Here is a 26,636-nt window from a genome sequence, read left to right on the forward strand (position 1 = left end):
ATTGTTTCTTTCTGATTGGATTCCAAAAGCAATTCGATTTAGAAGCAAGGTTGAACCCAGAACGGATTCAATGCAAAATCTGCAGGAGATTGCTCTGATGGAGGGATTTTAGGATGAATTGTTATTCAATTTCGTGCATCATGCTTGGATTCTAAGGATAATTCATAAAAGATTTTAAAATTATTTTGAATCGATTTCAATCCTGGTTGAATTCCATGAAAAATGTAATATCGGGTGAAATATCAAGGAATGCCGAGTTTATTTTGAAATATCGGTTCTGGAATTCAATTGGTGATGCGAAGCGATTTGACTTTTGTAAGTAAAGCAAAAAATAAAACAAAAATGCGAAAAGAGTTAAAATTTGAACATTTTTTCTGAAAGGCTCAGTTGCTTCTTTGCTAGAACCTCCTTCTACGCTTCTTGAAAGCCCCTTCCAAGCAGCTCGGAAGCCTCCTTTCCAGCAGCTCGGATGCCTACCTTCGAGAGGCTTGGAAATCTCCTTTCGAGAAGCTCGAAAGCCTACTTTGTAGAGGTTCGGAAGCCTCCTTTCTAGATGCCCGATCGCTTCCTTTCAAGAAGGTCGAAAGCGACATTTCAAGAGGCTCGAACACCTTCCTTTCGAGAGGCTCGGATGCCTCCCTTCAAGGGGCTCGAAAGCCGCATTTCAAGAGTCTAGGCAACTTTCTTCCAAGAGGTTCGGAAAAATCGTTTCAAAAGTCTCGGAAGCTTCCATTCAAGAGGCTCGAAAGCCTGCCTTCGAAAGCTTCGAAAGCCACCTTCCAAGAGGCTCGCTAGCCTCCTTTCAAGTGGCTCGCTAGCCTCCTCTCCAGAGGCTCGGAAGCCTCCTTTCCAGAAGCTCGGAAGCCTGCTTTCAAGAGGCTCGGACATTTCCTTTAAGAGGCCTGGAAGCCTCCTTTCAAGAGGCTCAGAAGCCTCCTTTCAAGAGGCTGGAAGCCTCCTTTCAAGAGGCTGGAAGCCTCCTTTCAAGAGGCTCGGAAGCTCCGTTCAAGAGGCTCAGAAGCCTCCTTTCAAGACGCCTGGAAGCCTCCTTTCAAGAGGCTCGGAAGCCTCCTTTCAAGAGGCTCGGAAGCCTCCTTTCAAGAGGGGTGGAAGAATCATTTCAAGAGGACCAGAAACCTTCTTTCAAGAGTCCAGGAAGCCTCCTTTCAAGACGCCCAGAACACTCCTTTCAAGAGGTTCGAAAGCCTCATTTCAAGAGGCTCGAAAGCCTTCTTTCAAGAAGCAAGAGGCCCGGAAGCTCGAAAGTTTGCCTCCTTTCAAGAGTCCCGGAACCCAACTATCAAGAGTCCCGGAAGCCTCATTTCAAGAGGACCGGATGCTTCCTTTCAACAGGACCGGAACACTCCTTTCAAGAGGCCCGAAAGCCTTCTTTCAAAAGGCTCAGAAGCCTTCTTCCAAGAGGCTCGGAAGCCTCCTTTCAAGTTGCTTGGAAGCCGCCCTTTAAGAGGCTCGGAAGCCTCCTTCCTATAGGCTCGGAAGCTTCCTTTAAATAGGCTCGGAAACCTCCTTTCAAGAGGGTTGGAAGTCTCTATTCCAAAGGCTCAGAAGCCTCCTTTCAAGAGGGTTGAAAGCCTCATTTCAAGAGGCTCGAAGCTTCCTTTCGAGAGGCCTGGAAGCCTCCTTTCAATAGGCTCAGGCCTTTTTCAAGAGGCCCGGAAGCCTCCTTTTAAGAGGCCTCAGCCCCTTTCAAGAGGCTCAGCTTTTTTCAAGAGGCTCGGTAGCTTTCTTTTAAGAGGCTCGGAAGCTTTTTTTCAAGAGACTCGGAAGCTTTTTTTCAAGAGGCTCGGTAGCTTTATTTCAAGAGGCTCGTAAGACTCCTTTCAAGAGGCTCGTAAGCCTCATTTCAAAAGTCTCGGAAGCCTCCATTCAAGACTCTCGGAAGCCTCCTTTTAAAAGGCTCGGAAACCTCCGTTCATGAGGCTCGGAAGCCACCTTTCAAGGGGCTCGGAAGCCTCCTTTCAAAAGGCTCGGAAGCCTCATATCAAAAGGCTTGGAAGCTTCCTTTCGAGAGGCTCGGAAGCCTCCTTTCAATAGGCTCGGAGGCCTTCTTTCAAGAGGCTCGGAAGCCTCCTTTCAAGAGGCTCAAAAGCTTTCTTTCAAGAGGCTCGGTAGCTTTATTTCAAGAGGCTCGGAAGCTTTTTTTCAAGAGGCTCGGAAGCTTTTTTTTCAAGAGGCTCGGAAGCTTTCTTTCAAGAGGCTCGTAAGACTCTTTTCAAGAGGCTCGTAAGCCTCATTTCAAAAGTCTCGGAAGCCTCCTTTCAAGACTCTCCGAAGCCTCCTTTTAAAAGGCTCGGAAACCTGCTTTTATGAGGCTCGGAAGCCTCCTTTCAAAAGGCTCGGAACCCTCCTTTCAAGAGGCTCGGAAGCCTCCTTTCAAGAGGCTCGGAAGCCTTATTTCAAGAGGCTCGGAAGCCTCCTTTCAAGAGGCTCGGAAGCCTACTTTCAAGAGGCTCGGAAGCCTCATTTCAAGAGGCTCGAAAGCCTCATTTCAAGAGGCTCGGAAGCTTCCTTTCGAGAGGCTCGGAAGCCTCCTTTCAATAGGCTCGGAGGCCTCGTTTCAAGAGGCCCGGAAGCCTCCTTTTAAGAGGCTCGAAAGCCCCTTTCAAGTGGCTCGAAAGCTTTTTTTCAAGAGGCTCGGTAGCTTTCTTTTAAGAGGCTCGGAAGCTTTTTTTCAAGAGACTCGGAAGCTTTTTTTCAAGAGGCTCGGTAGCTTTATTTCAAGAGGCTCGTAAGACTCCTTTCAAGAGGCTCGTAAGCCTCATTTCAAAAGTCTCGGAAGCCTCCATTCAAGACTCTCGGAAGCCTCCTTTTAAAAGGCTCGGAAACCTCCGTTCATGAGGCTCGGAAGCCACCTTTCAAGGGGCCTGGAAGCCTCCTTTCAAAAGGCTCAGAAGCCTCATATCAAAAGGCTTGGAAGCTTCCTTTCGAGAGGCTCAGAAGCCTCCTTTCAATAGGCTCGGAGGCCTTCTTTCAAGAGGCCCGGAAGCCTCCTTTCAAGAGGCTCAAAGCTTTCTTTCAAGAGGCCTGGTAGCTTTATTTCAAGAGGCTCAGGAAGCTTTTTTCAAGAGGCTCAGGCTTTTTTTCAAGAGGCTCAGTAGCTTTATTTCAAGAGACTCGTAAGACTCTTTTCAAGAGGCTCGTAAGCCTCATTTCAAAAGTCTCAGAAGCCTCCTTTCAAGACTCTCGGAAGCCTCCTTTTAAAAGGCTCGGAAACCTCCTTTCATGAGGCTGGAAGCCTCCTTTCAAAAGGCTCTGAACCCTCCTTTCAAGAGGCTCGGAAGCCTCCTTTCAAGAGGCCTGGAAGCCTTATTTCAAGAGGCTCAGGCCTCCTTTCAAGAGGCCTGGAAGCCTCCTTTCAAGAGGCTGGGAAACCTCCTTTCAAGAGGCTGGGAAGCCTCCTTAAGATGCTGGGAAGCCTCCTTTCAAGAGGCCTCGGAAGCCTCCTTTCAAGAGGCCTGGAAGCCTCCTTTCAAGAGGCCTGGAAGCCTCCTTTCAAGAGGCTGGAAGCCTCCTTTCAAGAGGCTCCAGCCTCCTTTCAAGATTCTCAAGCCTTCTTTCAAGAGGCTCAGAGCCTCCTTTCAAGAGGCTCGGAAGCCTCCTTTCAAGAGGCCTCAGCCTCCTTTCAAGAGGCCTGGAAGCCTCCTTTCAAGAGGCTCCAGAAGCCTCCTTTCAAGAGGCTGGAAGCCTCCTTTCAAGAGGCTCAGGAAGCCTCCTTTCAAGAGGCCTGGAAGCCTCCTTCAAGAGGCTCAGGAAGCCTCCTTTCGAAAGTCTCGGAAGCCTCCTTTCAAAAGGCCTGGAAGCCTCCTTCCAAGAGGCCTGGAAGCCTTCTTTCAAGAGGCCTGGAAGCCTCCTTTCAAGAGGCCTGGAAGCCTCCTTTCAAGAGGCTCGGAAGCCTCCTTTCAAGAGGCCTGGAAGCCTCCTTTCAAGGGGCTCGGAAGCCTTCTTCCAAGAGGCTCAGAAGCCTCCTTTCAAGAGGCTCGGAAGCCTCCTTTCAAGAGGCTCGGAAGCCTCCTTTCAAGGGGCTCGGAAGCCTCCTTTCAAAGCTCAGAAGCCTCCTTTCAAGAGGCCTGGAAGCCTCCTTTCAAGAGGCTCAGGAAGCCTCCTTTCAAGAGGCTCAGAAGCCTCCTTTCAAGAGGCTCAGAGCCTCCTTCAAGAGGCTCAGAAGCCTCCTTTCAAGAGGCTCAGAAGCCTCCTTTCAAGAGGCTCAGAAGCCTCCTTTCAAGAGGCTCAGGAAGCCTCCTTTCAAGAGGCCAGAAGCCTCCTTTCAAGAGGCCTGGAAGCCTCCTTTCAAGAGGCTCAGAAGCCTCCTTTCAAGAGGCCTGAAGCCTCCTTTCAAGAGGCTCAGATGCCTCTTTTAAGTGGCTCAGAAGCCTCCTTTCAAGAGGCTCAGAACCTCCTTTCAAGAGGCTCAGAAGCCTCCTTTCAAGAGGCCTGGAAACCTCATTTCAATAGGGCTGGAAGCCTCCTTTCGTGAGGCTCAGAAGCCTCCTTTCAATAGGCTCGGAGGCCTTCTTTCAAGAGGCCCGCAAGCCTCCTTTTAAAAGGCTCGGAAACCTCCTTTCGAGAGGCTCGGAAACCTCCTTTTAAGAGGCTCGGAAGCCTCCTTTCAAGAGGCTCGGAAGCCTCCTTCCAAGAGGCTCGGAAGCCTCCTTCCAAGAGGCTCGGAAGCCTCCTTTCAAGAGACTCGGAAGCTTTCTTTGAAGAGGCTCGGAAGCCTCCTTTCAAGAGGCTCGGAAGCCTCCTTTCGAGAGGGTCGGAAGCCTCCTTTTAAGAGGCTCGGAAGCCTCCTTTCAATAGTCTCGGAAGCCTCCTTTCAATAGTCTCGGAAGCCTTCTTTCAAGAGACCCAGAAGCCTCCTTTAAAGAGGCCAGGAAGCCTCCTTTCAAGAGGATCGAAAGCCTCCTTTCAAGAGGCTCGAAAGCTTTCTTTCAAGAGGCTCAGTAGCTTTCTTTCAAGAGGCTTGGAAGCCTACTTTCATGAGGCTCGTAAGCCTTATTTTAAAAGGCTCGGAAGCCTCCTTTCAAGAGGCTCGGAAACCTCCTTTCAAGAGGCTCGGAAGCCTCCTTTCAAGAGGCTCGAAGCCTCCTTTCAAGAGGCTCAGAAGCCTCCTTTCAAGAGGCCTGGAAGCCTCCTTTCAAGAGGCCTGGAAGCCTCCTTTCAAGAGGCCTGAAGCCTCCTTTCAAGAGGCCTGGAAGCCTCCATTCAAGAGACTCAGGAAGCCACCTCTCAAGAGGCTCGGAAGCCTCCTCTCAAGAGGTTCGGAAGCCTCCTCTCAAGAGGCTCGGAAGCCTCCTCTCAAGAGGTTCGGAAGCCTCGTCTCAAGAGGCTCGGAAGCCTCCTCTCAAGAGGCTCGGAAGCCTCCTTTCAAGAGGCTCGGAAGCCTTCTTTCAAGAGGCTCGGAAGCCTCCTCTCAAGAGGCTCGGAAGCCTCCTCTCAAGAGGCTCGGAAGCCTCCTCTCAAGAGGCTCGGAAGCCTCCTCTCAAGAGGCTCGGAAACCTTCTTTCAGGAGGCTCGGAAGCCTCCTTTCGGAAGGCTCGGAAGACTCCTTTCGGAAGGCTCGGAAGACTCCTTTCGGAAGGCTCGGAAGACTCCATTAAAGAGGCTCGGAAGACTCCTTTCGGTAGCTTCCTTTCAAGAGGCTCGGCAACCTCCTTTTAAGAGGCCCGGAAGCCTCATTTTAAGATCCTAGGAAGTCTCCTTTTAAGAGGCTTGGTAGCCTCCTTCGAGAAGCCGTCTTTCAAGAGACTCAGAAGCCTCCTTCCAAGAGGCTCTGCAGATTTTTCTTCTAGAGACTCGGAAGCCTTCTTTCTAGAGACTCAGAGGCTTTTTTTCAAAAGCCATCTTTTTAAGAGGCTCGTAGGCCTCCTTTCAAAAAGCTCGGAAGTCTCCTGTGAAGAGACTCGAAAGCATGCTTTCAAGAAGCTCGAAAGCTTTCTGTGAAGACTCAAAAGCGTCCTTTCAAGAGGCTCGGAAGCCTCCTTTCAAGAGGCTCAGAATTCTTCTTTCAAGAGGCTCGGAAGCCTCATTTCTAGCAGCACGGAAGCCTCTCATCAAGAGGCTCGGAAGCCTTCTTTCTAGCAGCACGGAAGCCTCTCTTCAAGAGGCTCGGAAGCCTTCTTTCTAGCAGCACGGAAGCCTCTTTTCAAGTGGCTCGGAAGCCATCTTTTCAAGAGGCTCGGAAGCCTCCTTTCAAGAGGCTCGGAAGCCTCCTTTCAAGAGGCTCGGAAGCCTCCTTTCAAAAGGCTCGGAAGCCTCCTTTCAAGAGGCTCGGAAGCCTCCTTTCAAGAGGCTCGGAAGCCTCCTTTCAAGAGACTCGGAAGCCTCCTTCCAAGAGGCTCGGAAGCCTCCTTTCAAGAGGCTCGGAAGCCTCCTTTCAAGAGGCTCGGAAGCCTCCTTTCAAGAGGCTCGGAAGCCTCCTTTCAAGAGGCTCGGAAGCCTCCTTTCAAGAGGATCAGAAGCTTTTTTTTTCAAGAGGCTTTGAAGCCTCCTTTCTAGAGGCACAGAATTTTTCTTTCAAAAGGCTCGGAACGTTTTTTTTTTTTCTAATGGTTCCGAAGCCTCCTCTCAAGAGGCTCAGAATTCTTCTTTCAAGAGGCTCGGAAGCCTCCTTTCTAGCAGCACGGAAGCCCCCTTTCATGAGGCTCGGACTCGAAAGCCTGCTTTCAAGAGGCTCGAAAGCCTCTTTCAAGAGGCCGAAAGCCTCCTTTCAAGAGGATCGGAAGCCTCCTTTAAGAGGATCGGAAGTCTCCTTTCAAGAGGATCGGAAGCCTCCTTTCAAGACGCCTGGAAAGCCTCCTTTCAAGAGGCCCGGAAGCCTCCTTTCAAGAGGCTCTGGAAGCCTCCTTTCTAGAGACTCAGTAAAAGCCATTTTTCAAGAGGCTCGTAGGCCTCCTTTCAAGAGGCTCGTAGGCCTCCTTTCAAGCGGCTCGGAAGCCTTCTTTCAAAAGGCTCAAGTCTCCTTTCAAGAGGCTCGGAAGCATGCTTTCAAGAAAATCGAAAGCTTCATGTGAAGAGATTCGAAAGCATGCTTTCAAGAAGCTCGGAAGCCTCCTTTCAAGAGGCTCAAAAGCCTCCTTTCAAGAGGCTCAGAAGCCTTCTTTCAAGAGGCTCAGAAGCCTCCTTTCAAGAGGCTCAGAAGCCTTCTTTCAAGAGGCTCGGAAGCCTCCTTTCAAGAGGTTCGGAAGCCTCCTTTCAAGAGGCTCGGAAGCCTCCTTTCAAGAGGCTCGGAAGCCTCCTTTCAAGAGGCAAAGAAGCCTTCTTTCAAGAGGCTCGGAAGCCTCCTTTCTAGAGGCTCGGAAGCCTCCTTTCAAGAGGCTCGGAAGCCTCCTTTCAAGAGGCTCGGAAGCCTCCTTTCAAGAGGCTCAGAATTCTTCCTTCAAGAGGCTCAGAATTCTTCTTCAAGAGGCTCGGAGCCCTCCTCAATAGAGGCTTAGAAGCCTCCTCAATAGAGGCTCGGAAGCCTCCTTTCAAAAGGCACGCCTGCTCCTTCAAAGAAGCTCGGAAGCCTCCTTTCAAGAGGGTTGGAAGCCTCCTTTCGAGAGACTCGGAAGCCTTCTTTCAAGGCTTGGACACCTCCCTTCGAAAGGCTCGGAAGTCTCTTTTCGAGATGCTGGAAAGCCTTCTTTCAAGAGGCTCGGAAACTTCCTTTCAATAGGCTCGGAAACCTTCTTTAAAGAGGCACGGAAGCTTCCTTTTAAGGAAGCCTTCTTTCAAGAAACTCATAAAAATTTAATAGCCATAAAAAATTTAATAGCCCTGATGACGTTGGTAACGGTGATTGCCATCGAAGGTGATTGCTACTGGAGATTAGCAATTAAAAATAAACTTTTTTCGCAAGATTGCAAAAAAAATGCACATTTTCTTATGGATTAGACCGTAACGAAAATCTCGGAAATTTTTTATTGAAGTACATTTTAAAACTTTTGATATTATGAATTTATTTTGAATTCAGTAAATTCATTCAATTACAGAAGGCTTTCCAGCTGTTCTGGTATTTATCAATACCAGTTGTATTCTATATGCGCATTTCGAATCACTAACAATAACAAATTAAAAGTCAAAATCTTGCAAGAAAATTTCAATTGAAATCTGCTGACCCCGACGACATCCACTCAATGAATGGCTGCAGACGCCATCACTGCGATTTCTGCAGCAACCAGTCGCCGACGGTCGCCACTGTGATCGATACTGACATCATCGAATTTACTGCCGTCACCATGACATCAATCTTTGTAGTGTGGTGAAAATTACAAATAATGCTTTTTCCAGTCACTAAAAAATTATTGTTTTTTTGAAAAACAAACAAACCTTCTTTTGTATAAAATGGTGGCCTTGAAAAGAATCAATTTATTTTAATAATTCATGTGCGAGAAAATTTCACTTGAGTGCAGCTTCGAAAAAAATCATCATTTCTCGCTTAACTTTTCAAAAGGTCCTAAGTAACATTTTTTTCATGAATTTATGTGAGTAATGCAATCAAGAGCTATCATGTTGTTCTGTTGACTGCGCTATTCAAATTAATTCATGAACATTTTTTTACTTAGGTCCTTTTAAAAAGTTAAGCGAGATTTGATCATGTTCCACAAACTAACAAAAGGGCTGATTATTTTCTGCCTGATTTAAAATATATTTCCTGCCTGATATACCTACTCGTACTCTCTCCATTTCTTATGTAAATGTTCACTTTTCATAATGCGTCTTCGCGACGTAACAACAAAGTGGGAATCTAACCGATTACTAAAGATAAGCACCACGAGTTTGCCTGTGCTGTGGATTCAAAGGAAGGATTCAATTCAATGATGCAGTATTTTCCAAAATGATGCAAGTACATTAAAGCTATGATCACTTGAGAAATTGAGAGCATACATTCTTCTGCTCCTTGGATTTTGCATCAATGCAACGAATTGCAAAGGAACTTTTGAAGATTGGTTGGATATTGTAAAGGTTATCCAAGACGGCAGATTACGGTGGGCTGGACACGTTGTTCGTATGCCGAAAGAGCGTCAAGCGAAGATAATATTCAGGAGAGAACCAGGAAGAGGCCATAGGCTTCGTGGAAGGCCGCTCTCACGTTCAGGGCGACTAGAAGCGATCGACCCAGGATCGAGTCCAGTGGAGTAGGAAAGACACTCCATTCGGGGTAGTCGTAGTAAGTTAACCGAATGACCAGAAGAAAATGAAATGAAGCATGTGGTATAATCACGCACCTCCTAATATAGACGTTCGTGGTTCGAATCCAGGTTACATTTTGACGTAGAACTACGTCTGTCTTTTCTATATTGGGGTACACTTTACGATTGCAAAAAATTGAAAATCGTCACGAAAATATGATAGACTTTGATCGTTAATATCTCAGCCGTTTCTCGATGGATTTTCAATTTTCTTGGACCATTCGATCAAGGAAGAGTCAACGCTTCATACCCAATGTACACTAAAGTCGTTTGTTACGCGATTATTTTCACAGGAATCGTTTTTTATGCGATTTTTTATTCACGCGAGTTTCTGGATTTCCGCGGTTCCTTCAGACATACTTTGGAATTTACGCGGCTTTTTACGTTGATTTAATTTGCGCGGCCCATATCTTCCGCGTAAAAACCGACTCTAGTGTGTTACAATATCTATGTATGATAATATTTACTATTAAAAACTTGCTAACAGTTTCGCACTTGGTTTCGGTGAATCAGTCAATCACGTAAGTGCATCGCAATCTTCTTCTTCCATAGCACTACATTCCTACTAGAACTTGGCCTGCTTTCCAACTTAGTAATTTATCAGCATTTCTTTAGTTATTCGTTGAAAGTTTTTTTATGTCCGCCATTGCAGGGCTTTTAGCTGGTGCAGTTCGTTTATGCTAACTTAAACGTGCGTTTTCCTTGGAAAGCTTGGGGGCATTTGACGATAGCTTCTTGCTTACGTCTGTTGATGCAGTAGAGGGTCTCGGATTCTTCTTCGCTGCTGCAGTGAATGCGTTCTGGTAAACTTTCTTTGGCTCGTTTTTGCTGATTCGTAGGTGTCTGCCAGAGTAAACGCTAAGTCCGACGCAATTCACGTGAAGGAATAATAATTATTATTATTATCAAAAACGCCGTTGCCTGCCCAGCTTTCGCAATGGGTTTTTCTGTAATGAGCCACCAGGGGCTTAAAATGACTTAGCGACGAGTGGTAAGTCTCTGTAGCAGTTTCCGTCGGTGATGGTTGCAGTTGTACACTATCAGCCAGACTTGTGCTTTTCAAATTGAGTAATCGATTATCATTTAAAATAATGTAAACCTAATCAATACCAATTTAATGTCAACAACGAAGTTCAATCGGATGTTTGGCATTGTTACCATTGCTTCGAATCGAGAATCAATTATCGAACGATTTTTACTCTCTAGCGAGTTTTTATCAATTGGTAATTTGGATATGTGAACGCTTGAGAGTGTTGTTCATCCTCGATTATTTGAAAATTTTATTTTTATCTTCATTTTCAAATGTTGGTCCAAAAATTATATACATCACATCGAAAGCAGATTCAGGCTGGGCTTGAAAAACGCTTGCTTTGGTCTCATCGCACAGAATAGTCTAAAACCTGTAAATTACATACAGCTGCGTAGTTCAACGTCCCTTTGCCTACAACCCGATTGGGCTGAACCTTAGAGTTTTTTTAAAGTGCACAACATATTTCACAACAATGTCTTATAAAAGGCGTTGCATAAGTCGAAAATTAAAAAAAAAAAATGTGGTGCTCGTACAACTACTTTTCTCAGTGCCGGAATAAAACGAGACTCAATTGTAGAAGAATTTTTGGTTCCTAAAAAGAAGTAGACGGAATTTCAAACCAATCAGAAGTTCTCCACTTTTTCCCTAGTGCAAGAAACGTACAGAACAATGGCGACTATAGCGAGCCGCTTCCATTCGTTTCGAAGGGAAATCAATTCAAATTTAATCCTTGTCCTCACACCACCACAACTACCACACCAGCAACGGCACATCGATTTAAACAGGTTAATTAGAATCTAGTTTGATGATAATACAAAAAACCCCTGTGTTCCAGCGAAAAGGATGGATGCGGTCGATCGGGTCACGTGAGTCGATAAATTACTGACCAATTGGTTTGAGCTAAGCACACAACCCCCCGAGTGGAGCGAAGCGGAAGGGCGAACGGGAACTGGGCGAATCCTCGCTGCATGCAGTGCGGATTACACACACCCACGGGGTGAGAAAATATTGCCCTTTCATCAGGTGGTGCATAAATTCGGGGATTTGAATTCGGTATTTTTTCTTTCTTTCGACGATGTTTTGAAACAAAATGCTAATTGAAAATAGAAAGGCTGGTAGGCGTGGATGGGTGCTAGAATGCAATTTCGGTAATTGGATTTCCGGGATTTGGAATAAACAATTAGCGAGGAATCAGTTTCGGACTTTGTCGCAAATTAATTGCCTAAAGTTTTAATTTGTCGATGGTATTACAATTAATTTTGAAGACTTCGATCCCAGTTAGTTCTGTTACGCGATTACATTACAAATACTCACGAAAAAACATTGCACGCGGAACACACCCCAAACCGGCATGAGCGTTTCAGGACTGCGCACGTGCTAAACGATTAACGTAAACTACGTAATTTGAAATTCTAGCAAAATGTAATGGAAATGGTTACCTCTGTAACTCCATTCACAATTAGTGTATTTTTTCAACACTCTCTCCAATTTCACGCTTGCCCAACAGATTTCTTTTCCAATAAAAACACATCAAGAATCATAAAATAACCTCGCCCCCTTTTTGACTACTCTCTCAATTGAAAAAACAAACCAAATCATCACCGGAAAAAAAGGATTTTCCCAGCACTCGGACGCATCGAAGAGTAAAATCGAAACCGTCGAAACGGCTCAAACAGAGTTCCCAACCACCATCAGACCAACCGCACCGTGACGCGATGATGTGGTGAGTGATTTCGTGAAGGTTTGCCCTGGCTGCTCGCTTTACCAAACCATTTACATACCTAGCCAGCCACCGACCCAAACCACCTACTACCGACCGAAGAAAGGAAAGTTCTGCCGAAGCCGAAGATGGGAAAACAAAAACTTTCGGAAAGATCCTTTCTGAGTGAGCAGCAGCGCACTGGTGAAATGGCGTTCTTGGTCAACCGGAAAAGCCGCGTTAGAATGTGATTGTTCCCATAGCCCAACCGTGAACCGTGCGGTGGACCGGCGACGACGGTTGCTTAACTGTGAAATGATGATTTCTGATGTGGGTTTGGGGATCTTTTGTTTTCTTTTTTTTCGGCATTTAAAATAAGTTTAAGGAAAAAAATCAACATTACAATAGTCTTAATGACTTTCGGCCAAAATACACTTCACCCGCAGCATTCGGAACGTCATCCAGAGCATCTGCCGACTGGTTTTGGTCAAAGCTTTTAAAAGAGGTTTTTATTCATTAGTATTCATAAAATTAGTCACACGATTCGATTGGCTTAGTTTCGGTTACGTCAAACGAGAGGAAACCGGAACTTGTCTCTAAAACACCACCGTATAGGGTCAATGCTGTTCAACGAGTCAACCAAGATCATCGAGATATTAGAAATGTGTTATAAATCATTGGTTTTGGTTCTTTTTGGATCTTTGGAGAAGCGGTCATCTAACCATTGCTTCTGCTTTGCTAGTAGAAGTATAGAAACTTGCGTTTAATCATAGATTAATTTATTATTAAAATGAAAAAGCTTTAAAAATATCGTATTTGCTAATAACTTACTTAGCATTGTGAAACCATTCGGATTCAGGACAAGATCTGAATCCGTCGAAAAAAATAATCAGACTTCGGCAGAAATTTTCATTGATAGAAAGTGTGATATGTATATTCTTCAATTATAGTAAATTCCAAACAAGATTGCACAAATAATTTAAATCGAGAACAAGCAAACCTTAATTTTTTAGAAGTGCGCGCCACCTGGGCAGCCTGTCGATGATCTTTTTGTATCATCTGGCCGAGGTTCTGCTAAACCTTCCGGAACTAAAAAGTACAACACATTGAGTAAAAGTGAGACATCTTTTCAGTCAGTTGACCAATTTGCTCCAAATCACCATGTATTCTCAAAAAATTAGTTCTTTATCAATTGAGAAGATATCATAAGTGGTTCGATAGAAGGCTCAGGTAAATATGATTAGATAAAAGGCTCAGGTGCACGGGGAAAAGTGACCAATGATTTTTTTTTTCATTTATATTTTTAACAATTTAACCTAAGGTAGCGTGATTTTTTCACAATTACCTGTGAGTTATTTCGCAGTTCTCACTCATCTATGATCGCAGGTTGCCATCAGCCGGCTTTTCGGAGAATCCGTAACGTCCGTAAAAATTGTAATTTTATAAAGTTCATATAAAGCATTTTTTTCTAAAGCATTAATTACCGTGATCTTAGAGTTAATGCACAGTTCTTATTCAGCTATGACCACAGGTGGCCACCACACGGCCATCCGAAGAAACCGGAACGTCCGAAAAAAGATCAAGTTCGTCCGTTTTCGAAAACACGAAGAAAAAGATTTTCGGCTATAACTTTCAAAAAAAATATCGTTTGTGGAAAATAGTAAGCTTTAAAGTGTTTAAATAGTCAAAATATCTGATTTTTTTTTGATTTTCAATCTTCTCGACCACAACGGCTGTTCTTTTAAATTTTTTTAAATGAAAATTCAAACACATACAGACAAAAAATTGAAAATGTCCACAAGCCGTTTTTTAACTAGGGTATGTCCACAAATTACGTAACGCTTAGAAAGGGGAGGGGAGTCCAGTGAATTGTGACAACCCATATAAACATTTCAGACGCTTCATACAAAAAGTATTACATAGCGGCATATTACGTTAGCCGCAGCGTAAATGCACATTCAACTAATGCTCTGCGATACAAGATTTTTTACAAGACACGAGAAAAACCGAAATATTGATTTTTGTCGAATACCGAAATAAAACAAACTTGTAATAAATTTTGTGTTTATTAAATGAGTCAGTTTTGTCTACAGAAGATAGTATATTATTTAAACTGTCTCAATTAATTAACAAAAATAAAACAAATCCTTTTCATGAGTAAGAATTAATTGAAGATTCAAATTTATTGTAAGGCTACCTGGCTCAGGTATTGCATATTGCCATGTCGTATACGGACTTGACTCAGCCGAAGAGTCATAAAAATCGCGAACACGAATCACAAAATACATCCGATCGATTAAATCAGCGGTTCTCAACCTTTTTCTTGAGAGGTACCCCTTCTCAAAAGTAGGCTTCCAATCCTCTTGAAAACATAATTCCGAGTCCTTTTGAAGGGAAGCTCCTTTAAGCTTTTGAGTCCATTTAAAGTAGGCTTCCGCGCCTCTTTATTAGAGGCTTCTGAGTCCTGTAGAGAGGCTTCCGAGCCTCTTCAAGGCGATTTTCGAGCCACTTAAAAGGAAGCTTTCATCTTGAAAGAACGCTTCTGAGCCTCTTGATAGTATGCTTCCAAGCCTATTGAAAGAAGAATTCTGAACATCTTGAAGCGAGGCTTCCGAGCCTCTTGAAAGGAGGCTTCCGAACCACTTGAAAGAAGACTTCCGAGCCTCTTGAAGGCAGGCTTACGAGCCTCTTGAAAGAAGGCAACCTTACCACTTGAAAGGAGGCTTCCGAGCCTCTCGAAAGGAGCCTTCCGATCCTCTTGGAAAAAGGCTTCAGAGCCTCTTGAAAGGAATCTTTTGAGCCTCTTGAAAGAAGGCTTCCGAGCCTCTTGAAAGAAGGCTTCCGAGCCGCTTTGAGTCTCTAGAAAGGAGGCTTTTGAGCATCTAGAAAGGAAGGCTTTTGAGTTTCTTGAAAGGAGGCTTCTGAGCCTCTTGAAAGAAGGCTTCCGAGCCTTTTGAAAGAAGGCTTCCGAGCCTCTTGAAAGAAGGCTTCCAGGCCTCTTGAAAGGAGGCTTGAGGCCTCTTGAAAGGAGGCTTCTGAGCCTCTTGAAAGGAGGCTTCTGAGGCCTCTTGAAAGGAGGCTTCCTGAGCCTCTTGAAAGGAGGCTTCCAGGCATCTTGAAAGGAGGCTTCTGAGCATCTTGAAAGGAGGCTTCTGAGCCTCTTGAAAGGAGGCTTGAGGCCTCTTGAAAGGAGGCTTCCAGGCCTCTTGAAAGGAGGCTTTGAGCCTCTTGAAAGGAGGCTTCCAGGCCTCTTGAAAGGAGGCTTGAGGCCTCTTGAAAGGAGGCTCCTGAGCCTCTTGAAAGGAGGCTTGAGCCTCTTCAAGGCGATTTTCGAGCCACTTAAAGGAAGCTTTCATCTTGAAAGAACGCTTTTGAGCCTCTTGATACTATCCAAGCTTCCAAGCCTATTGAAAGAAGAATTCTGAACATCTTGAAGCGAGGCTTCCAGCCTCTTGAAAGGAGGCTTCCAAGCCTCTTGAAAGGAGGCTTCCGAACCACTTGAAAGTAGACTTCCGAGCCTCTTGAAAGCAGGCTTCCGAGCCTCTTGAAAGAAGGTAACCTTACCACTTGAAAGGAGGCTTCCGAACCTCTTGAAAGGAGACTTCTGATCCTCTTGGAAAAAGACTTCAGAGCTTCTTGAAAGGAATCTTTTGAGCCTCTTGAAAGAAGGCTTCCGAGCCGCTTGAAAGAAGGCTTCTGAGCCGCTTTGAGTCTCTAGAAAGGAGGCTTTTGAGCCTCTAGAAAGGAAGGCTTTTGAGTTTCTTGAAAGGAGGCTTCTGAGCCTCTTGAAAGAAGGCTTCCGAGCCTTTTGAAAGAAGGCTTCCGAGCCTCTTGAAAGGAGGCTTCCGAGCCTCTTGAAAGGAGGCCTGAGCCTCTTGAAAGGAGGCTTCGAGGCCTCTTGAAGGAGGCTTCCAGGCCTCTTGAAAGGAGGCTTCCTGAGCCTCTTGAAAGGAGGCTTCTGAGCCTCTTGAAAGGAGGCTTCTGAGCCTCTTGAAAGGAGGCTTCCTGAGCATCTTGAAAGGAGGCTTCCAGGCATCTTGAAAGGAGGCTTCTGAGCCTCTTGAAAGGAGGCTTCTGAGCCTCTTGAAAGGAGGCTCTGAGGCCTCTTGAAAGGAGGCTTCCAGGCCTCTTGAAAGGAGGCTTCTGAGCCTCTTGAAAGGAGGCTTCTGAGGCCTCTTGAAAGGAGGCTTCTGAGCCTCTTGAAAGGAGGCTTCTGAGGCCTCTTGAAAGGAGGCTTCCGAGCCTCTTGAAAGGAGGCTCCCGAGCCTCTTGAAAGGAGGCTTCCGAGCCTCTTCAAGGCGATTTTCGAGCCACTTAAAAGGAAGCTTTCATCTTGAAAGAACGCTTCTGAGCCTCTTGATAGTATGCTTCCAAGCCTATTGAAAGAAGAATTCTGAACATCTTGAAGCGAGGCTTCCGAGCCTCTTGAAAGGAGGCTTCCAAGCCTCTTGAAAGGAGGCTTCCGAACCACTTGAAAGTAGACTTCCGAGCTTCTTGAAAGCAGGCTTACGAGTCTCTTGAAAGAAGGTAACCTAACCACTTAAAAGGAGGCTTCCGAACCTCTTGAAAGGAGGCTTCCGAGCCTCTCGAAAGGAGCCTTCCGAACCTCTTAGAAAAAGGCTTCAGAGCCTCTTGAAAGGAGGCTTTTGAGCCTCTTGCAAGAAGGCTTCCGAGCCGCTTGAAAGAAGGCTGAGCCGCTTTGAGTCTCTAGAAAGGAGGCTTTGAGCCTCTAGAAAGGAAGGCTTTGAGTTTCTTGAAAGGAGGCTTTGAGCCTCTTGAAAGAAGGCTCTGAGCCTTTTGAAAGAAGGCTTCTGAGCCTCTTGAAAGGAGGCTTCTGAGGCCTCTTGAAGGAGGCTTCTGAGCCTCTTGAAAGGAGGCTTCTGAGGCCTTTTGAAAGGAGGCTTCTGAGGCCTCTTGAAAGGAGGCTTGAGAGCCTCTTGAAAGGAGGCCTGAGGCCTCTTGAAAGGAGGCTTCTGAGGCCTCTTGAAAGGAGGCTTCTGAGCCTCTTGAAAGGAGGCTTGAGGCCTCTTGAAAGGAGGCTTCTGAGGCCTCTTGAAAGGAGGCTTCCAGGCCTCTTGAAAGGAGGCCTGAGCCTCTTGAAAGGAGGCTTCCAGGCCTCTTGAAAGGAGGCCTGAGCCTCTTGAAAGGAGGCTTCTGAGCCTCTTGAAGGAGGCTCCCGAGCCCCTTGAAAGGAGGCTTCTGAGCCTCTTGAGAGGAGGCTTCTGAACCTCTTGAAAGGAGGCTTCTGAGCCTCTTGAAAGGAGGCTTCCGAGCCTCTTGAAAGGAGGCTTCCGAGCCTCTTGAAAGGAGGCTTCCGAGCCTCTTGAAAGGAGGCTTCCGAACCTCGTGAAAGAAGGCAGCCTAACCACTTGAAAGGAGGCTTCCGAGCCTCTTGAAAGGAAGCCTTCGAGCTGCTTAGAAGAAGGCTTCCGAGAGGCTTAAAAGAATGCTTCTAATCCTCTTGCAACGAAGCAATCGAGTTTTTGTAAAAATATACGAGAGAGGCAAAAAATCGTTTTGTTCATTCGACGTTTGGTTCGTTTGATCTTTTGTTCCACAGCCCTTCATACATTGTGCAGGTTGTGTCACATGGGATTTATTGATCGCATTACATATTATGTACAAAATAAATTTTTGAAATAGAAAATACACAATTATCAAAACTTTATCAATGAATTTTGATTGAAATTGTAATATGTCCGCCATTACGCATTTTTGTCCGAGGTACCCCCTAGGACCAGCGAAGGTACCCCCAGGGGTACATGTACCCCAGGTTGAGAACCGCTGGATTAAAACATCGTCAATAGACTGACACTCATGCGCATTTCCGCTTTCGCGTTTGCCGGATTCGTCAATTTGCACATCAACGTGTGCGCTTTCTTTCCAAGCTTTTAAAAATGGAAAGCACTGAAACACTCAGAGAAATTCACATACATGGTCTAAACATATTTTAAATGAGAAAAATATATAAAGCTCTTTTAGTAGAATGTATTCAACCGTCTAAGACGAATTAAGTACTCTTCATTTAATTCCACCAGTTAACTGTCCAGTTAAATTGAAATCCAATCCAAATCCAATCTGAATCCGATTCAAAACCAATCCAATTTATATTTAATTGAAATCCAATCAAGATGCAATTCAAAACCAATCTAAGTTCAAACGGCATTCAATCCTTATCCAATCTGAATTCAACACAAAATCAAATTTCTCGTAAAATTTCTCGCCGAACGCAATTTAATGCAAGCAAATCGGATGAGCATAAGTGCTAAAAAAAAGTGATTTTGTTTTGTGGTTTTGAAATCAGTATTTTGGCCATAACTTCTGATCACAAAGTCCGATCCAGCCAATTTTTAATAGGAAACAATGAGACAGGATTCTCCGTCGACTTCAATCTATTGCGAGCAAATCGATGAAGTCTAAGTGCCAAAAATGTGAACTAGATTTTTTTGCACGTTTTTTCACGAGAAATATTATTTTGGCCGTAACTTCTAAGCCCAGTATCCCCGTCAAATGCAACTTTTGACCCGGTAAGAGAACGCAGCGCCATCACCAGTGCAGCGGTGGATTTTGAAACTGAACCTTTAAAAAAAGATATAGCTGAATTCTAGTACTCCCGTAGATTGGATTCATTTCGTACCATTTTTTTATGATTTGTTGCTTCGCTTAAGTTATGTATCACAACAAAATGTGTTACACAAGATCGTATGATGATTCTAGTTAGAAGAGTAGGGCTAGGCATCATATTCCTTATTTGCGGCAATTCAGGACAGTGTTGTGAATCCGATTTAAACACGTGATCCTAAACTTTTCCGAAAAATCTAGATTTGCCACAAGTGAAATAGACATCCAACACAAAATATTAGTGAGCCTTCAAGGCTAAATAAAGAACCTTCAGGCGAAGGTTTTTTCTCTGGTCAGGACAACCAACGCCCAGATCGGCGTGCGCCACGTGGTGCTTTGAGTAGCTCCTTGGGGACGACCAGGTCGCAGCTAGGTCCACGTGTGCTTTTCTGGTATCGAGAGTTCCATGGTGAGGGAAAGCGGCCGTCTTCTAGAAAGCCAAAGCACATAGTCGTAACGAAAAGCCAAGTTTATCGGTGAAAGATTTTAGCTTTTATCAATTCGGGTTTTTTTATTTTCTTTTCTTTTGGGATTTTGCTGATAAATTTTGGTAGTTCTTACCTGACCTGCCCTGAAAGGACTAGCCGGGTACGGTAACTTGACACGACCTTTCGCAGTACAGATTTGGTGTACTGGCGCTTAAGCGGAAGATTATTCGAAAGGGTAGTTCGTCGATGAATTTGCCGGTTTTGTGGACATAGTATTAAATATTCGGCCGTAAAAACATCTATGGTTTAGTTGGTTTACGCTCTGTTTGTACTATTTCTGTCCCTGCACCCTACCAACTGTTACAACTTGTTGCGAGTAATTCGGTTAGGGGTAAGTACGAAAAAATTAGCTAGAATTTTTGCGCACACTTACAGACATCACCTCAATTCGTCTAACGGAGGCGTTTTGAGTGTTTGAGCGAATAAATATATAGCCTTTACTCGCACTTAGAGTACGAGAAAGGCAAAAATAAGAAAGAACAGTCGCTATGGTCCAAAAGGTTGAAAATTTAAAAAATCGAATATTTTGATTTTTAAACATCTTAAAGCTTACTATTTTCCTTAAACGATATTTTTTTCTCAAATCCATAACTGAAAATCTTTTCGAAATAACTCTTGGCGACTGTGGAAAATAATTGTAATTGTATAACTGTAATTGAAAATCGAGTCGTTTTCGGCCGTTGCAGTCTTGTAAAGCAGCCAAAAACAATTTTACTTCTACATCCGACGGTTTCGGTAATTTATTTTACCTTAAAAAAGGTAAAATAAATTATAGACACCGTCGGATGTAGAAGTAAAATTGTTTTTTCTGCTTTACAAGACTGCAACGGCTGAAAACGACTCGATTTTCAAGAAAATCTTTTCATTCGTTCCAAATCGGTCCATTGGTTTAAAAGTTATGAAGGTTTCAAATTTGTTTTTTACCGCCGTTTTTTTGGACCGCCTTATTCTGAAAATGTCCACCCTAAGCCGTTTGGCCGAACGCCATTTGGCCGAATGCTCGTTTGGCCGAATAGTTAAAAATTTTGACCTCAGATTACGAGTAGTGAAGAGTGAGAAATGTGAAGTAGGAAGTGAGAAGTGGAAAGTGAAAAGTGGGGAGAGAAAAGTGAACTGAGAAAAGATAACTTCTTCCTTTTTCCTCCTTCTTTCTTCCTTTTTTTCTTCCTTCTTACTCTTAGTTTTTCATTCCTCCTTCGTTATTCCTTCCGCTTTCTTCCTTGTTTATTTTTCCTTCCTCCTTCTCCCTTCTCTCTTCTTCCATTCCCTTTTCCTTCTCCCTTCCTCCATCTTCCCTCTTCCATCTTCTTTCTTCCTTTTCCCTTCTTTCTTCCTTTTTCCTTCTTTCTTCTCTCTTCTTCCTTCTTCTTTCTTCCATCTCCCATCTTCCTTTTTCATTCTGCCTTCTCCATTCTTCCTTCTTGCTTCGTCTTTCTTCCTTCTTCCTGCTTCCTTAATATTTCATTCTTCTTCTTACTTCTTTCTTCTTCCTTCTTTATTCTTTATTTTTCCTTCTTTCTTCTTTTTTCTTCCTTCTTTCTTCTTTCTCATTCCTTATGCCTTTCTCTACTTCCTTTTTCCTTCTTCCTTATGCCTCCTTTCTTTTTCCTTCTTGCTTCTTTCTTCTCTTTTCTCCCTTCTCTCTTCTTCCTGCTTCCTTCTTGCTTCTTTCTTCGTGCTTCTCCCTTCTCCCTCCTTCCTTATTCCTTATTCTTTCTTCCTTATTCCTTATTATTTCTTATTTCCTTCTTCTTCCTAATTCTTTCTTCCTTCTTCTCTATTCCTTAATCCTAATTCCTGATTCCTAGTTCCTTATTATTTATTCCTTATTTCTTATTCCTTTTACCTTCTTCATTCTTCCTTCTTCCTTCTCCCTTCTCCCTTCTTCCTTCGTCCTTCTTCCTTTTTCCCTCTTCCCTCTTCATTATTCATGTTTCCTTCTTCCTTTTTATTCCTTCTACCTTTTTCTTCCTTCTTCGTTTTTATTCCTTCCTTTTTTCTACCTTCTTTTTTCTTCCTCCTTCATGCTTCTTTATTTATTCTTCATTCAGTGATGCTCTTGCTTCGTATTGCTTGCTAATTGCTAAATATTAAACCACCCGACTTGGACATTAATTTACAATGTTCTGAAAACTCATATGTGAATATGTAAATTATGTGGAAGGTATTGATTTGAAAAATGTATTGGAGGTCCTTCACATATGACTTTTCAAAACCTTGGAATTCCTCAATCATTTTCCGGAAGATTTCCCGAAGGAACTTCCGGAGGAATTCCCGAAGGAACTTCCGAAGGAATTCCTGAAGGAACTTCCGGAGAAATTCCTGAAGGAACTTCCGGAGGAATTCCTGATGGAACATCCGGAGGAATTCCTGATGGAACATCCGGAAGAATTCCTGATGGAACTTCCGGAGAAATTCCAGAAGGATCTTTCGGAAGAATTCCTGATGGAACTTCTGGAGGATTTCCTGATGGAACTTCTGGAGGAATTCCTGAAGGAACTTACAATGGAATTCCTGAAGGAACTTCCGATGGAATTCCTGAAGGAACTTCCGATTGAATTACTGAAGGAACTCCCGATGGAATTCCTAAAGGAACTTCCGATGGAATTCCTGAAGGAACTTCCGATGGAATTCCTGAAGGAACTTCCGGAGAAATTCTTGAAGGAACTTCCGGAGGAATTCTTGAAGGAACTTCCAGAGGAATTCTTGAAGGAATTTCCGAAGGAATTCTTGAAGTAACTTCCGGAGGAATTCCTGAAGGAACTTCCGGATACGTATGAAAGTTCCTTCAGGAATTTCTCCTGAAGTACCTTCTCCAGAAGTTCCTTCAGAAATTTATCCGAAGCTTCGTTCAGCAAATCGTCCATAATGTTCTTTAAGCATTTTTTATAGAAGTTCCTACAGAAATTACGCCGGTAGTTCTTTCAGGAGCAATTTTTGAAGGAACTTCCGGAGGAATTCCTGAAGGAACTGCCAGAGGAACTACTGAAAGAACTTTCGGAGGAATTCCTGAAGGAACTTCCGGAGGAACTCAAGAAGGATCTTGCGGAGGAATTCCTCCGGAAATTAATATATTCCAGTGACTCTGGCCACACTTCTACCAATTTTGGTTTGTGTTGATTACTCATAAACATTTGTAGTGCAATAAGATCTAGCTAGTAATGTTGCATGCAAGTCCAGGGTAGGGATGATATGTTGACGTTTATTTGACAAAACGTCATGCAGTCTGTCATCCAAATTGTTTGTTGTGGTCGCAGATTCCGCGACGATCGCGATCACCTCGCGAAATTTTTTTGCTTATTTCGCCGAAATTTTCGCGTATGTATTTCAACAAAAACATCACCAAAATTTTGATGCACAAAAGAGGTTGGGGATCCAAAGGATAATGCACGAAAGGCATCATTATTGCTAGGTGCATTAATCTGGATCTTTCAAAGACGGATATGAAATACCTAACATAATTTTAGATTTATTAAATTGTGAATAAAAACGATTTGCTAATTTCGTAAAGGTCGTGTGTCAGCAGTAAGAAGGCATCTACAAAACAGATAAAGGCAAAAGTGGATGTAGTGTGGAACGTACCCAAGAAAGTCTTGAAATAGCTAGCAGAAGGCGGGTTTTGCCTTCTCGAAACACTAAGTGTTCGTATTTTTTTTTTTGTCTTTATTAAGGAGACTTTCAGCCCTAGGCTGGCTCGTCTCCGACATGTTCGTAAAATCTATATGTTCGCCCCAAAGATGAACTTTTTATAGGAAACATCAAGCTCTATGTGAAATAAGGGCGAATGTCGCAAGAGAGAATTCACTTCGTCGACTTCCCCTCTTTTAAATAAAAGTGACAAGCAGCGAATTTCTATGTGGTTTATCACCTCAGAACGATAGAAAACAATGTGAACTTGCATTCTGAGGTGGTAGACTACAAAGAAATCTTCTGCTTGTCACTTTTATTCAAAAGAGGGGAATTCGACAAAGAGAATTCTCTCTTGCGACATTCGCCCTTTTACCAGATAGATCCTGAAATGGGACTTGCAGGGTTATAAACTAATCAACTCAGTTCAACAAATTAAGATGACGTCTGTGTGTGCGTGTTTGTATGTATGTCTGTGCGCAAAACACGTACAAAATTATCACCTATTTTTAAGCACTTGTCCCTAACCAATTTGCTCGCAAAACAATTGTATTCAACGGCGAAACTTTTCATGAATATGAATAAATATGAATTATGGAATATATTTACCTACCAGTGCTATTTTTAAGTTTCTTATACATCTTTTTAATATGTAAAACATGTGAAAGGCATCAATACCGATAAGTGGATTAATCAGGCTTTTTCTTATGCATATTAGTCCAATCACCACTGAAATCACAATGATAACAAAGAAGGAACATATTAAGATTCACAGCTATCGAAATAAACCCTGAAGGGAAGGAAACATTTGCGTGATCAGAACATTATCCACTTGTGTAAAATCTTTAAATTGTTTGCCTTCAAGGTAGAAACCACTACAAATTAAATGTGACTAGTGTAAATGTGTTGCTTTGGTCACCTGTGAATCAAATTCTCCGAAAAAAGGGACAATGTGTGCAAATAAGAATTGATTTTATGAATGTAAAAATTAACTTTTCGCGTAACCTAAAATGACAGTTCAAGCATTAACCGTGTTAGTGTATGTATTATACAAATCTTAACATAGTATTAGTGTGAGCATCAAAGTATATTCTTGCCCAATGTTATGGTGTGGTAAAAACTGTAAAGTATGAACAATTCCTATTTTTCGAGACGATTTTTACACTTACCCCCTTTTTCTACTTCCCCCAGTGTACCTTAAAAAAATATACATGTATAACAAACACTTAACTGTGAGACGCAAATATCCTGATTATATGTGCTGTCGCGAAATTTGTTGAATGATCAGCACAATTTTGTATTCCATTCACACAAAACGGGCATCTTCTAGAACAACACATAAATGAGTGAGAGTTACACAGTCACAAAAATGGCTCGCGTGATTTTGTTGAAGCTCGGAACTCAATATTTTAAACAGCATTACATTCCTCCTATAACCAGGGATCTGTACACACATTTACACGTTACAAAGAACCATTAACACGACCGCATTTTTGTGGCTATGTAACTCTTGCTCATCTATGTTGTTCTAGAAGAGGCCCGTTTTGTGTGAATGGAATACAAAATTGTGTGCCCAGCTTCGTAGTATGTTTCAGTGGCCTTTCTATTTCATACGTCAATCCAATTGGCCCACCTTTCGGTCGGAGAATTTACGGGTCCTCGCTTCGTTAGAGAAACGTCAAGAGGTTGCAAGAAGTTTCAACACGCAGCGAAACCCGAAAGTTACACTAGTGAATAGAAAACCAATTTCTGTTCTGGGAAAAGCTAAACTAACGGGCTTGTTCCACTTTTCAAGAAAATAATAAACGAATTTCTGTCATCTCACAGCCATTGCATCCTAACGAGAGGATTCCCATTTAGATTTAGCACCGTCTTACAAACGGGAAACCCCCGTCACGGATATAATAAAATTCTTGAAGGCTCCGCCTGTCTGCCGAGCCCCAGCAGCCAGCCGCAGCTTGTCTGTCTGAATGTTTATTTGTTTGTTGTTTAGGTTTTATGCTGGCACAATTGGAACGGGCAGATAACACCCCGTCCGACCAGCCAACACAGCCGTCAACGGCAACAGATCACACTTTACGATTGTGTAACGTTCGAGCCGAGGCGAGGGGAGCTGCCCGTTTGTGAACTCCACTCTCCAGGCGAAAAGACGTTTCCGGCCCCGCCCCGCCACCACCCCCCGGAGAGGGCAATGAAAACGAAGGTTTTACGAGCCAGGATTCGGATGTGGGAAATGTGATGTGTTTTGTTTATCTAATGTGGGGAGAAATGCGGCGAAATGGGCTCACACTGGTTGGTTTACGATTATTTTTTATTGCCAGTGCACTTCGGTGAACATTCTCTTCGGGAGGAATTTCAAGAATTCGGAACTTAAATTGCTAATGTTCTGTGCAAATAACTTTATGGGATCCGAAGGTTACATGGGCAGCGTGTTCTAATGAATCAACAACGATTGAAAGTTTGCACCCGGTGGTGAGGGAGATTTGGTTCCATACTCATAGTATGAATGCGTTTTGGCTCCGCAAGCTCAGTTAGCCTAAGATCTTTTCAGATGGAGACTTTTTGGGCATAGACTTGCCACACATAAAACAAAATGTATTCAATGGCATTCAAAGCTGTAAAATAAAAATAAAACGAAGAAACCATCTTGATTCCGAAATAAAGTCTTCGGATAGTGAAATAAGAATGAAACTGGGTTGTAAATATTCGGCTGCACTGTATGAGCGTAATGTTTTTCAATTACATTATTCATGTCCTCTCTGCTATGAAATTTACCTCATATTCTCGAAGAGGGACACAGCTCTTGTCACATACGTATACAAGAGAACAAATCTTGCATTCTGGCGAGGATATAACAACTTTACAGACTAGTTGAGAATCCATCCGTTTGGCGGCACTAGCATATGTGCGACGACCTAATGGGGTGGATATTTCAATTCCTGTAGGATTAAGAAAGTTGTAGGCTATTCGATGATTTACAGAGGTTCAGAAAAAAACACTTGAGTGCTGCTGATGCTAATGAGGGAGGAACGAATAACGAAGGGGCGGGCTAACGGGTTTACTTTATTGGATACAAAAAAGCTTCTTTTCCGCGCGTGCGGATTCCGCGTCTCAGATGTCGCATAGTGCAGACCCAACACTAAATCATTAGCAAGTGGTGGTTGCTGCAGAAAATTTAAGCGGTAAATTAAGCAGCAACAGCTCACAAGTGAAATTTTCCAAAAATATAGGGGAAGGTGGAGAGACTTGATCCCCGGGGAGACTTGATCCCCGGGGAGACTTGATCACCCCCTGTTTTTTTCTAGCGTATTTTTTTTAGTAGACAAGACAAAAGACCTTTATGTGGTAAGTCATTTTTTGGATTGACAACCTTATTCATTCTGTAGGGCGGTTTGTATGTTTTGACCTTCCTAAGGATTTTTTTTATTGGTCATGCAAAATTTGAACAACTTTTCATAACAATAAAAAAATGCTTTCGTTTTTTACAGCACAAAGCCATAAATATGCTTAATGATCTGTACTGATGAAAATGTCAACATTCCATCAAAGTTTTAGGATATTTGGATTTGAATTTATTGCCTCAATATGGGGACACTTGATCCGCCATTAGTAGTCACCCATACAAAAATTTGGAGAAAAAAATCAAAAAAATATAAATCTGTTCTCAGGCTTCTAATTCTTTATAGATTTGACAGATTTGATGATTGTTTAGATATCATAGAAAAGGGATCAAGTCCTCCCAAATTTTAAAATTGCATGTGCTGTCGAATTCAATAACAAAAATCGTTCATGTATACGCATAGTAATTCGAAAATCCCGCGTATTTCGAAGGAAAAATATTTAAAAAATCTGAGGGCACCTTACTAATTCATCAAAGCAAGTTCTTGTAGAGGGATCAATTTCCCCCGAATATTTTAAAAGTCGATTTTTTGACAGCACTCCAAAAAATCTGTGTATCAATAACAACAATAATTTAAAGA

The 26,636-nt window shown here is 43.2% G+C and overlaps 1 protein-coding gene across 4 annotated transcripts in view; it reads right to left on the minus strand.

The window, feature by feature from the left end:
- LOC134226456 (atypical protein kinase C) overlaps positions 1 to 26,636 on the minus strand; it is a 576,984-nt gene that overhangs the window by 525,000 nt on the left and 25,348 nt on the right. The gene's annotated exons all lie outside the window — the stretch shown is intronic.

The sequence above is a fragment of the Armigeres subalbatus genome, chromosome 3 (genome assembly GCF_024139115.2).
Source record: "Armigeres subalbatus isolate Guangzhou_Male chromosome 3, GZ_Asu_2, whole genome shotgun sequence".
Lineage (NCBI taxonomy): Eukaryota > Metazoa > Arthropoda > Insecta > Diptera > Culicidae > Armigeres > Armigeres subalbatus.